Source organism: Poromitra crassiceps, assembly GCF_964638095.1.
Source record: "Poromitra crassiceps genome assembly, chromosome: 2".
NCBI lineage: Eukaryota > Metazoa > Chordata > Actinopteri > Beryciformes > Melamphaidae > Poromitra > Poromitra crassiceps.
In genome coordinates, this window is record NC_139624.1 from 6,336,233 (window position 1) to 6,347,574 (window position 11,342).

An 11,342-nucleotide genomic window follows, 5' to 3' on the forward strand; every position below is an offset into this window, starting at 1 on the left:
TAATTTCCTTCAATAAAACAGTGAAAACAAAGGAATTCTGTTTGGCAAAATAATATTTTTTAGCTGCAACCAGCAGCGCTGGCCCCTGCGTGCGCAGACCCTACACCTTCTTGCTGGTCTTGATTTACTGCTGGTGGGCATCAGATAGCTTGTTTGCCTGTCTCTGTCAATCGAGCCTGCTGTGTGGGTGTTGTGTGTTGTATACTGCCCTGCGTGCCCCACCCCCCTCCTCCTCCTCCGTGGGAGTGTCTCTGCGCGACTCTGAGTGTCGCTGCGTTTGCTCTCGCTCTGCTTTTGCTCCGTCTGCACTGAAAAGTGCGCTGCATCCCCCCGCTTTTTCACAGCCTGTCGCCGGCTCCCAGCTGAGAATAATGTAACTTTTCAGAAAGAGGCTGGTATCGGCAACTAAATCATATGGAGGGGCTATCGCAGCCGTGACGGAGGAGCTTGTGGTGTCAGCAGATTGACTGCTGTTCACAGGCACAGCTAACGTTATGCTTCATGCATATCGATGCGATTTCCGTTTCCTCATGACTTCTTCTCTCTTTTCTCCTGGCCTTTCTCTAATCTGGAGAGCACTGTCGCCACCTAATGGGTCGGTAAAATAGCTTTTACACATTCAACATGCCCCCAAATTTTACAGGAGATGGATCTGGCTTTGATCCACGTCCCACCGTCAAAAAACGCACTCAACGTTACTAAAGCAATTGATGACTAAAGTCGTCATTGGCACTCAATGAGTTAAATGGATGGAAATGGAGTATTGGTGAAATCTGGTTTACGCAATGAAACAAATGGCACAAACAATAAACACACAATAGACAGGGTCTGGAGGAGCGCTAACGTTAACCGCGCTAACGTTAGCCGCGCTGCTGTTAGCCACGTTATCGTCACTCCGTAGCACATCAGAAACGTGACATTCCTCCAAAATGATTGCATGCTGTGTGGACAAATGTTTCTGCATATTGCTAGTATTTCCCCCCTTTGACGAAATAGAGGTTTTGCAAGCATTGCAAGTGGCACTGTGGTCATCGTTTTGCTTCTGCCTAGACGCCATGGTGGCTGCGGTCTAAACAAAACAAGGCTGCGTTGCGTGCGTGTCGCAGCGTGTGACGTCATCGCGCATGGAATCGATAGTGGAATTGTTAAGGATTTTGGCTAACGATTCCAAGGAATTGATCCACTGGGACCCGGTTCTCAACAAGAACCGGTTCTCGATTCCCATCCCTATGCTTGAGTCCATGTATTGAATAGGATTCTCAGGAACATTTGGAATTTGACTGGCAAGAGTAGGCCCGCTTTCAGTAAAAAATTCATTAAACTTAGAAGCAATTGTTGTGGGATCTGATATAGGCTTGCCATCAGAGGCCTGTGCCCTGTACCAAGAAGCAAGATTAGTGGTTTAGCGAGGTAACTTCAGGTTTAACCCTGGTTTGGCCGTGCTAGAAAGCTAGTTAACTTCTTACCGACATATTTCCATAGCAACTTATGCTTCACACTTAACCTGGTCCGCAGCAGGTTAAGTTGCAAGGATAAGATTAGACCTTAAATACACCGCCCACGAACCAATCGAATCAGCAGTTTGGAAAAATGGCCAACCCCTTTCTGGACGAGTTTCCCATCGAGGAAGGAGCACGAATTGTAATGTTGAACGTGTGAACGGAGCTGAGACTGACGTTGGGTTGGAATTGAAATGGTCATAGCCTACATGCTGGAATAGCCTACTACATCTAAGCAATTTAACACATTGAGTGCCAGCCATTTTTTCATCCTGTAGGTAAGTTGTGCCAGGTTTTTTTTTGAGGATTCTGGCTCATTTTACAAGAGCCGAGGATTATTTTCTGTTAAGAATTCATGAACACCAATCATCTAAAAATAACTAATAGAATGTGTGCTTTCTCTGTCTAAAAGAGTTAGTTTGCAGAGTTAGTAGTTATGTAGATATTAGCCGTTGAGTACAGCATGGTTTCAGAGATTTTCAGAGAGTTTGGAGATAAATGGATTTTTAGAACCACCTCACGTGCCTGTGATTATGGGTGCCCTTGTCTCCCACTCTTGCCCTTGTCTGTCTCTCTCTCTCTCTCTCTCTCTCTCTCTCTCTCTCTCTCTCTCTCTCTCTCTCTCGTGGGCGTTCTTCTTGGCTGCAGCGGCTGTCACAAGCTTGTCACCAGTCTGACAGTGCTTTGCTGCTGTCCTGTGCCTGTGGCTGCGCGGCCGCTGTTTGAGGAAGTCGGGATGGACTCGCTCGCTCAGAGTTTTGGTTGAGAGAAGCTTTTGCGATTCTGGTCATATTTATGCTGCGTGTTTCAAAGTGTGTTCCACTTGTAATCTATTATGTAAATTTGCAATCCCGCATCGCCAGCAATCAGCGCGAAAACGAAAGCGTTTTCCCCCATCCATTTTCATGAGAATGGCTGGGGTGAGAATGGCGTGACAAGTTAAAAAAATGCTTGCCTTCCTCTAGTCAGGAGAGCACTGTCGCCACTTAGTGGTCGGTAAAATAGATTATACACATTCTCTTGCTCCAATAGTGATCTCGAAGATGTAAAAGTTGTTGATTGATGTCCCACCGTCAAAAAAAAAAAATGTTTATGTAAGACGAGTTAGCTCGTCCTTGGCACTCAAGCGCTGGATTATGTAAGACGAGTTAGGTCGTCTATGGCACTTAATGTGTTAATATGGGATCACCTGCACACAGGCGATCCCATATTAAGATGATTCATATCTAGGCTACTTCTGCATTTTGCAGCTGCAACTGTGTTGCTTTTGGCCTGTATGATGTGATTGAACTTCATATTTCCAGCATCATTATATGAAATATGGAGATATGCGACTCTGCTGACAATAGCCTATATACATATGTGACCACAAAATAGGCTATTTTTTATAACTGAAATCTATGCCCACACGTACCGTGTCGATTCAGTTCAGAAGCATTTTTTTTTTTTTATTGATTAGCCTATAGGAATTATTCAATCAGTGCGACTAAACACATCATGAGATCATTATTATTCATTGAGCCTAAATGGTCTATACATACGGATTTTGGACTGAGATAGATTACACATTGCTTCCACAAAAGACATTGAGTTTATTGAGAGGGTGAATTGAGCTGCTGTAGATAGCCTACGTGGAGGTAGAAACCGCTCTTCAAAGAAATTACTGGTGTGGATAAAAGTGGTCACTTTAGACAGTCATTCGGGAACAGACTAATAATATCCAACGCAGATGTTTCATTCAATGAGGAAATAGGCGTGTCTGGCGCTGTCAGAGTTGGAGCAGTCAATATTGCATTGTGATTGGCAGTTGTTAAAAACCACGCCTCTTTTGCGGGCACAAGCTCCAGTGCACGGGCATTTTCATGTGCACGAGCTCTCAGCTTGATTAGAAAAACCTGGTTCGAGTTAACGAGTGGCAAACAAGGTTTGTAGTACAAGTTAACTACAATCAAGGGACAGATCCTGGATCTTCTTATAGAACATTTGTGATATAGAGCCCTGTACTACGTAGCTAGATTGATGCTTTATCCGAGTAAGTTTGAGTTTAAACCTGGTTTAGCCGTACTACAAAGCAAGTTAACTTCTAACCTAGTTCAATCACTATGGCAACTCACGCTGCAAAGGTTAGCTTCAGAGGATAAGATCAACCCTTTAAAGGCACCGCCCATGAACCAATGAGCTCCATGGCCAACCCCTTTGGAGAAGAAATCATTGAGGAAGGAGCAAGGCTCGTGAGGGGAGCGCTAAGAAGAGAAAGGATATTTCGCGTCCGCCAAGACCCATTTGATTACACAGATGACTATTTATACGAGAGGTATCATTTCTCCAGTGAGGGTCTACGATATCTGTGTGATTTGCTCGAGCCATACCTCGCTAATGTGACCCGCCGTAGCCAAGCCCTTACAGTACCACATATGATATGCATCGCCCTGCGTTTTTTTTGCATCTGGGACCTTCATGTATTCAGTCGGGGATGCCGAAAACCTCAGCAAGAACACAGTTTGCAAGACCATTCATAAAGTAGCCCATGTCCTAACTCAGCTGCTGCCCGGATTCGTTATTTTCCCTGGCCACTTGCCCACGCTGGCCATAAAAGAAGGCTTTTATGACATTGCAGGTAACTCATTTGACTTCATCTAGGCTATATTGTAGACCCCATGACTCATGTATATTAAATGCAGCCTACTCCTGTCATAGGCTTCCCCAGAGTGCTCGGTTGCATAGACTGCACGCACATCCCCATCTCCGCACCTCTGGGTGAAAACAAAGGGGACTATGTGAACCGCAAGTCATTTCACAGCCTCAACATCCAGGTAAATCCTGCAATGATAATTTGCCATGCACAACGCACATTTTACATTCAAGTTGCACATCAATAGCTTCATCTTCAAGCATGTATGATTTTCCATTCCATATTTTGGGGGAATTCACATAGCCTACCTCATTGCATGCGTTTGTGTCAGATACATATCACTGTGATGTGCGTGTGACTAACACTTAACGTCCCCTTGGGGAATAAATTAACCAATAACGATAGGCTATTTGTTGGGGCATACCACATTGCCTTAGACACATCATTCATATGGAAATATTCACACAGTACAGCACATAATGTCATTCCCTCCACCTTGCCGTCAATGCACATTGAAATCCTGTTATGTGGAAGTAAATGTAACCCAAATGCTTTTGTAGATGACTTGTGACCACCAATACCTTATTACAAGTCTTGATGCCAAGTGGCCAGGGTCAGTTCACGACTCCCGGATCTTCAGGGAGTCCACACTGTGCCACAGATTTGAGCAAGGTATGTGGAAAATATACATTTCATATGATTTTGAGTCATGCATTCCCCAAACTGCAATGTGATACTGATGTTGGCAATATTCCTTCTCAGGGCTGTTCAGTGGAGTGCTCCTTGGGGAGCGGGGGTATGCCTGCCAGCCATTTTTCATGACCCCATATCCTGACCCTGAGGTCGGGCCACAAACCCATTTCAATGTGGCCCATAGCAGGACCAGGGTCAGGATTGAAAATGCTTTTGGGATCCTGAAGGCCCGCTTCACCTGCCTCCAGGAGCTCAGGGTTGTCCCGGACCGGGCGTGCAGGATCATAGCAGCGTGTGTGGTGCTCCACAATATAGCCACCATAAAGAGGGAGAGAGTCCCTCTTGAGGACCCACAGCCCCCTGACGTGGTAGACCCCATCACAATGGACTACCCAACTGGAAGGGCTGTCAGGGAGGGCATCACACTGCAATTTTTTTTACATGAACAAAAACTACTGAATGGCTCTGCTATTGTGTTTTTGCCCAGGTTTTCTGCTGAAGGTCCCAGACGCAAAAAAATCACAGGGCGAGACATATCTGTGGCACTGTAAGGGCATGGCTACTGCTACTACTTACGCAGATACCGTAGACCATACATGGGCAACATACGGCCCGCGGGCGCCCCCTGTGTGGCCCGCGATGGAATTGCAAAAAAAAAAAAAAAAAAAAATTACAGTGCAGTTGAAGGCAACATGCAATATACCCACTGAATAAGTGTCCAAATGTTCATATCTTCTGGGCAATACTCTTCTGTTATAGCATTTCAGTCTGGAATATGGAATATCTTTCAATAATATTTATGACTAAAAGGCTAAAAGTAATCTCATGTGTAAGAAATGACTGTTCTACACTGAAGTAGAAATTTAAATAATTAACTTGTTGGTTTTGGATTCATTTAAATTAACCCACTCATATTCTGGTTTATTTCAAGAAAAACATTTCGGCTAGTGGAAATTCTATTGGCTAGTAACTTTAAAATCTAGCAGCCATATTGGCAGGTGGTGAAGAAAGTTAATTTCAAGCCCTGCAGGGAGAGCAGGTGGTGACATAGGAGTGAGTGAGGAAAAGGATCAAATATTGGTGGTTAAGACTGAATAATGACATCACAATTGTTAATTTAAAATGAGTTATTCCTCTAAACCTGGCTTCAAATGCCCCAAATTTTTCGCGCTGCTGCCGTTCAGCCCTCAGCAAAATCTGGTAGCAAGGCTTTTTTTTTGTGGCCCTCTCTATCATCAAAGTTGCCCATCCATGGGTTACGGCATGACAATATTTGTTCGGCCCCGGCAACAATCTGGGTTTCTCATGTGGCCCCCCATGAAAAATAGTTGCCCACCCCTGCCGTAGACCCTCACTGGAGAAGCAGTATCTCTCGTATAATTTGTTCTTCTGTGTAATTAAATGGGTCTGAAAAAAATGTGACACACTTGTTGTATTTTGTCTTTATTTCATTTTAAATGTATGATTGCATTCCTCTTCTGCTGCTTCATTCCTGTAAGGAAATTAGGGAAATGGTGAACTGTTTGACAGTGTGGGTGGGGAATGAAATCATGGAAAGTGTCAACTGATTTACCTTATTTTTGGCCTCCAACGCCTTCAACTCCAGTATGGTCTTTTTGATGATGAGCGTTTTGTGCTGCCTCTCCACATTCTCATGCCACTGACGTTCCTGTGAAGACATTAGGGAAATGCTTAGTGGGTGGGGGATGAAAGCATGGAAATAAGTGTGTCCACTGATTTACCTTCTTTTTAGCCTCCAATTCCTCCACCTCCAGCATGGTCTTTTGGATGATGAGGTCTTTGTGCTGCCTGTCCGCATCCCGAGTCCACTGATGATCCTGTGAAGAAATTAGGGAAATGGAGGGGGGGAAAGGTACATCAGTTGACACTTATTTCCATTTTCCATTTCATTTTTGCTTTCATCCCACACCGCAAAGATTACATGGAAAATGGAAATAAGTGTCAACTGATTCACCTTATTTTTTTCCTCCAATTCCTTTTTGAGGAGCTCCTTCACTTCAATATCAAGCTGAAGCTTCCTCTTATATAGGGCCCTCACATTGTCTGCTGAAACCTGAAACAAGTTAGATACAGAATAGAGTTGCTTTGGCATGCACTCATTGTCCCTTTGCAAGGCTCACTTCAAGACAGAGGTCACATTGACTACCCTTTTTAAATTAAGTTTAATTCACTTACGGATTGTGACCCTCTTCCTCTTCTAGATGTGGAAGGTTGGGCAGGGGAAAGGGGAGGGGAACAATGCTCCTGCTGCAAGCTCTCCTGCAAAATTTACCTCATTCAATGAAAGTTGATTTAATAGGGACAGACAGCACGTGCAGCAGGCACCACCATTAGCAGCTGCAGTTACATAAATTACAGCCAAGTGTCAATACACCATCTGTGTTGAGATGGTTGAACACTGCATCAAATTGCTACAGTGTAGCCTACCTCAAATCTGTCCCTCTGCGGCGAGCACACAGAGAGTGTGATGGTGTCATCATCTGGGCCCTGGGAAAATTAAACATGTTAATGGTGTATTTCATCCATGATCCGTAGCCAAAGATGGCATGCCAGTGTGTATGACAAGTGGCTTTGTTACCTCTGCCTGGGAAGGTGTCAGTATGTGACTGGGCGGTGGCATCAGCAACACTAGTGTGTCACCTTCAACTGCAGAGAAAGTACTGTATTATATAGCCTAATTGTCTTTCATGAGCAACCCAGAAATGTAGCATTGACACATACCCTGTACAAAAGGAGAAGGGGTTTTGGAGCTGCCACCAGGGTCTGATGTGACCCCCCCCTCCACTCCCTCCATCAAGGGGCACCCCTGATTATTGGCCAAAGCCAGCTCCTCAGCAGTGGTGTAGTCTGGGGGGGCAGGGCCTCCTCCAGTCTTTCTCTTTTCATTTTTCTTACAGTTTGCTGTAGACAATGGGCTTTTTTATATCAATGTTCTCCTGAGACAGACTATTTTGAGCAATATAGGGCCTAAGGTATGTGTATTACTTATACAATATGAAGGTAAGATAATTAACATACCAGTCTGGATGATATTCTTATGCTTGGTTTTTATTTGCTCCCACGTCCTCTTGGCTCCGCTGGGGCTGCAGCTATAGGAATGTAAGGTTTGAGTCATACATGCAGCAGAATGGGGTCCACGCGTTAGTACGACACCCCATAGGTCAGACTACACATAACTCCGACCACCCGCTAATCCGACCATTGATGTCTACGGCGAGTTTTATCATTGTAGTCTCATAATGTCGACCCTCCATTAATCCGACCATTTTAACGCCATTATTCCGACTGTCGGATTTCATACCTCGCGTAAATCCGCCTATATACAGCACTTCCAACAGAAGCAGTCTGTGCATTTCTCTGTGCGCTCTGACTCGGTTAGGGTTAGCAACTTTGGTCGGTGCTTTTTGGCTGGTGTGAAACCGAACCAAACAAGTTGGAATTTCTGGAAAACAAAACAAACTATAATTTTTGTGTCTGGTCTTACGAGGCACCGAATAACCGTATGAACTGTGAAAACGCCGTAATTGTGCGTGGCGTGCACGACCCGCTGCGCATTTGCTTCGGAACGAGAGAGAGAGAGAGAGAGAGAGAGAGAGAGAGAGAGAGAGAGAGAGAGAGAGAGAGAGAGAGAGAGAGAGAGAGAGAGAGATCTCTCTGGAGTCCCACGCAACTGTCTAATTTACTGCGGTCGGATTTTTGGGAGGTCGGATTTATGAGATTAAAATAATAGGGCGGATCTTTGGGTAGTCTAACTCATGAGTGGTCGAACTATTGAGAGGTCGGACGGAAGACTATGACCCCAGCAGAATAGGCTATAAGAAACACATCAATTTTGTGGGAATCACCAGTGTAAAATGAGGTCAGTACGTCACTAGTCTCGCTAGCCAGCCTCTCTTCCCTTCCGTCAGAGAGTCTGGCGCCATGGAAACAGGCAACAGGGATCAGCCCTCCCCTGCTCTAAAGCTGCTCCCCCATTCGAGCGGCTGTTTCGGTGGCAGCAGGATATCCGCTCCCCCGCTTGCAAGCTCTGTCACACGCTCTGTCATTGGCTCCGACCATGTCAATCAGCTCCCATGTGTGTCGCTGTAATGCTCCCGGCCGCTGAATGTGAAAACAACGACGCTAACTAGCTAGCGTAGAAAGCTAACGGCAGAAACCTACAGGCTAACTCGTTGCTACACGCTGAAAATGGCAAGTTTTGAAGAAAATTTGGATTGTGCAATAAAGAAGGCCTGCTCGGCACAAGTTCCACCCCGAAACTATTTTCCAAGGGCACTAACGCTAAGCACCGCCCAAGACGAGGATGATTGGTTAACCCAAACAGAGCATTTTTTTTCGCAATCCCACAATGGAAACCTGCGGCGCCAGACTCTCTGACAGAAGGGAAGAGAGGCTGGCTAGCGAGACTAGTACGTCACCAAAGCCCACTGTGTGCACAACGGAGACAGGCACATTGTCACACACCACAACGGATAGCCTACATCTAGGATAAGCAATTTAATGACATGATGTAATTGTCCATTAATACATTAGCGTATATGACTTAATGAACGTTGGCTAGATCTATAAAGCATGCACAAGCCTATAACTTACGCATTTACACAATCTGCAATCCTTTGCCAACCTCCCCTTCTGCGCTGAGCAGCGACACGCGTGCTGCCTTTCGATTTAATCAGGTCCAGTAAGGGGAATTCCATTGCCCAATCCAACAAGGATAGTGCTGCAAAAAGCCCTCCAAGTCATTTAGGAATGCGAAAGGGTCCTCCTCAGTAACTGGCGTGGAGGAAAACATTGATGAAGTGTCGCAGGGAGAGGTGTGTGTGTGTGTGTGGGGGGGGGGGGGCGTTTCAGCACTGCTGCTGGAGATGGGGGCCATTTTGGCACTGCTGCTGGAGATGGGGGGTGTTTTGGCACTGCTGCTGGAGATCGGGGGTGTTTCGGCACTGCTGCTGGAAGTGATGGTGGGCGTGTCGGCAGCGCTGCAGGGAGAGATCGGGGGTGTCTCGGCAGCTACTATGGGTTCGTTTTCATACAGGCGGCGTGCACAGGCCCGCGCCGCGGTGGCCGTTACCGCTCCATCCCCACCTCGCTGTCTCTGGCTGATGTTAGTCTCCTGCTGCTGATCCTGATGGTGGTCTCCTGCTGCTGACCCTGATGGTGGTCTCCTGCTGCAGCCTCCGCAGCCATCTTCTCCTGCAAGATTCAAGATATTTATTGTCGAGTACACACGTGTGAAAGTCCTATGCTAGGGGGCCTTCAACAACATACGTACCAACAACCATCATTTTAGTCCCAAATAATAAATTTTTCAATGTAATTAGCATGATTGCATTATATTTGGGAGGCGCCGTTTTGGGGGAAAGTCTTGGAATGTTTGAGTAACTGGCTCAGAGTAGTATAACCAATGTCGCCAAGGCTGTGTCTATCAGCAGAAAGAACATTAATAGAAAGAATATCAAAATACAAGCTTCTTTGTAATTATGGTGGGAACCACGACTGCAACAAGAATAATACTTCGATTTTGGAGGTCACCAAAACTGCCAGTTACGTGAATGGGCCAAAACAATGAGAAAAACAGCCTCATACGAGTTGATGCTCGATGAGATGAATACTGCAAGGAGGAAGCCGGCACTACCTGGGGTGATTTTTGGAGCTATATTAAGCTGACAGACTCATAATATGTACTGGGATTGAGTGAGAAGTTGGGGGTACACTGAATATGCCCCCCCCCCCCCCATTTTTTAAGTGGCCCGTCCATTTATCCAGCAAGGATAAATGCCCTCTGCTATACACAGTCTACTCTTGTTGCATATTTAGTGCACCCAAATACAGGCCAGTAGTATTTGTAAATTGTACATAAAACTACCGTATCCCTCCGCTAAACGCATGCACAGAGCCGTGGCGCTGGTTACTCCGCAGATCAGCTGTTATTTTGGGTTATTTCTCCCGGTTTGTTAGTGAAGACACAACAAATAGAATACACAAACGAAAATATGAGTGATTTTGATAGCGAGGACGATATGCCATTCACCTTGGTGACAAGAGGATACAATTATGAACCAGAGAGAGTAATATACAGAAGAGGAACTTTTGCAGATAGAGTGAACAGGCAGAAAGAGAGAGACGGGGAACTGCCATAATATGCTGCATTACTGCATGCCAGTGTCCTGCAGACCTTTTTCACCATTCCCAGGTTAAATTGGGGAAAACGTCCCAGACCAGAGAGGCCAGGGGTCTCATCTATCAATCCTGGCGGAGAATCCCTACTAAAACCATGACTAACCTGTCCAGTGACTATCTACTCGATCCAATCCGTGTTTCACCACCCAGTATCGTCTTGTAAAGGTATCCCACACTAACCTCGCGTCACCAGGCTCTGGCCTCCATTCACAAGTGATTTTGTCACCCTGCCTGGTCCCGGCCTAGAGCCCGCTCTAGACAGGAAGTAACAGCGGACATAGCTTGTTAACTTGACAAGTAGACACAACGAATCAGAA

General features: G+C 45.7%; 1 pseudogene across 1 annotated transcript; it reads left to right on the forward strand.

Moving 5' to 3' along the window:
- Positions 1-3,673: 3,673 nt before the first annotated feature.
- On the forward strand, positions 3,674-5,323 carry LOC310798144 (putative nuclease HARBI1; annotated as a pseudogene). Its single transcript has 5 exons — positions 3,674-4,116; positions 4,197-4,312; positions 4,692-4,803; positions 4,894-5,192; positions 5,312-5,323. The product of its transcript is annotated as a putative nuclease HARBI1 (transcript).
- Positions 5,324-11,342: the final 6,019 nt, after the last annotated feature.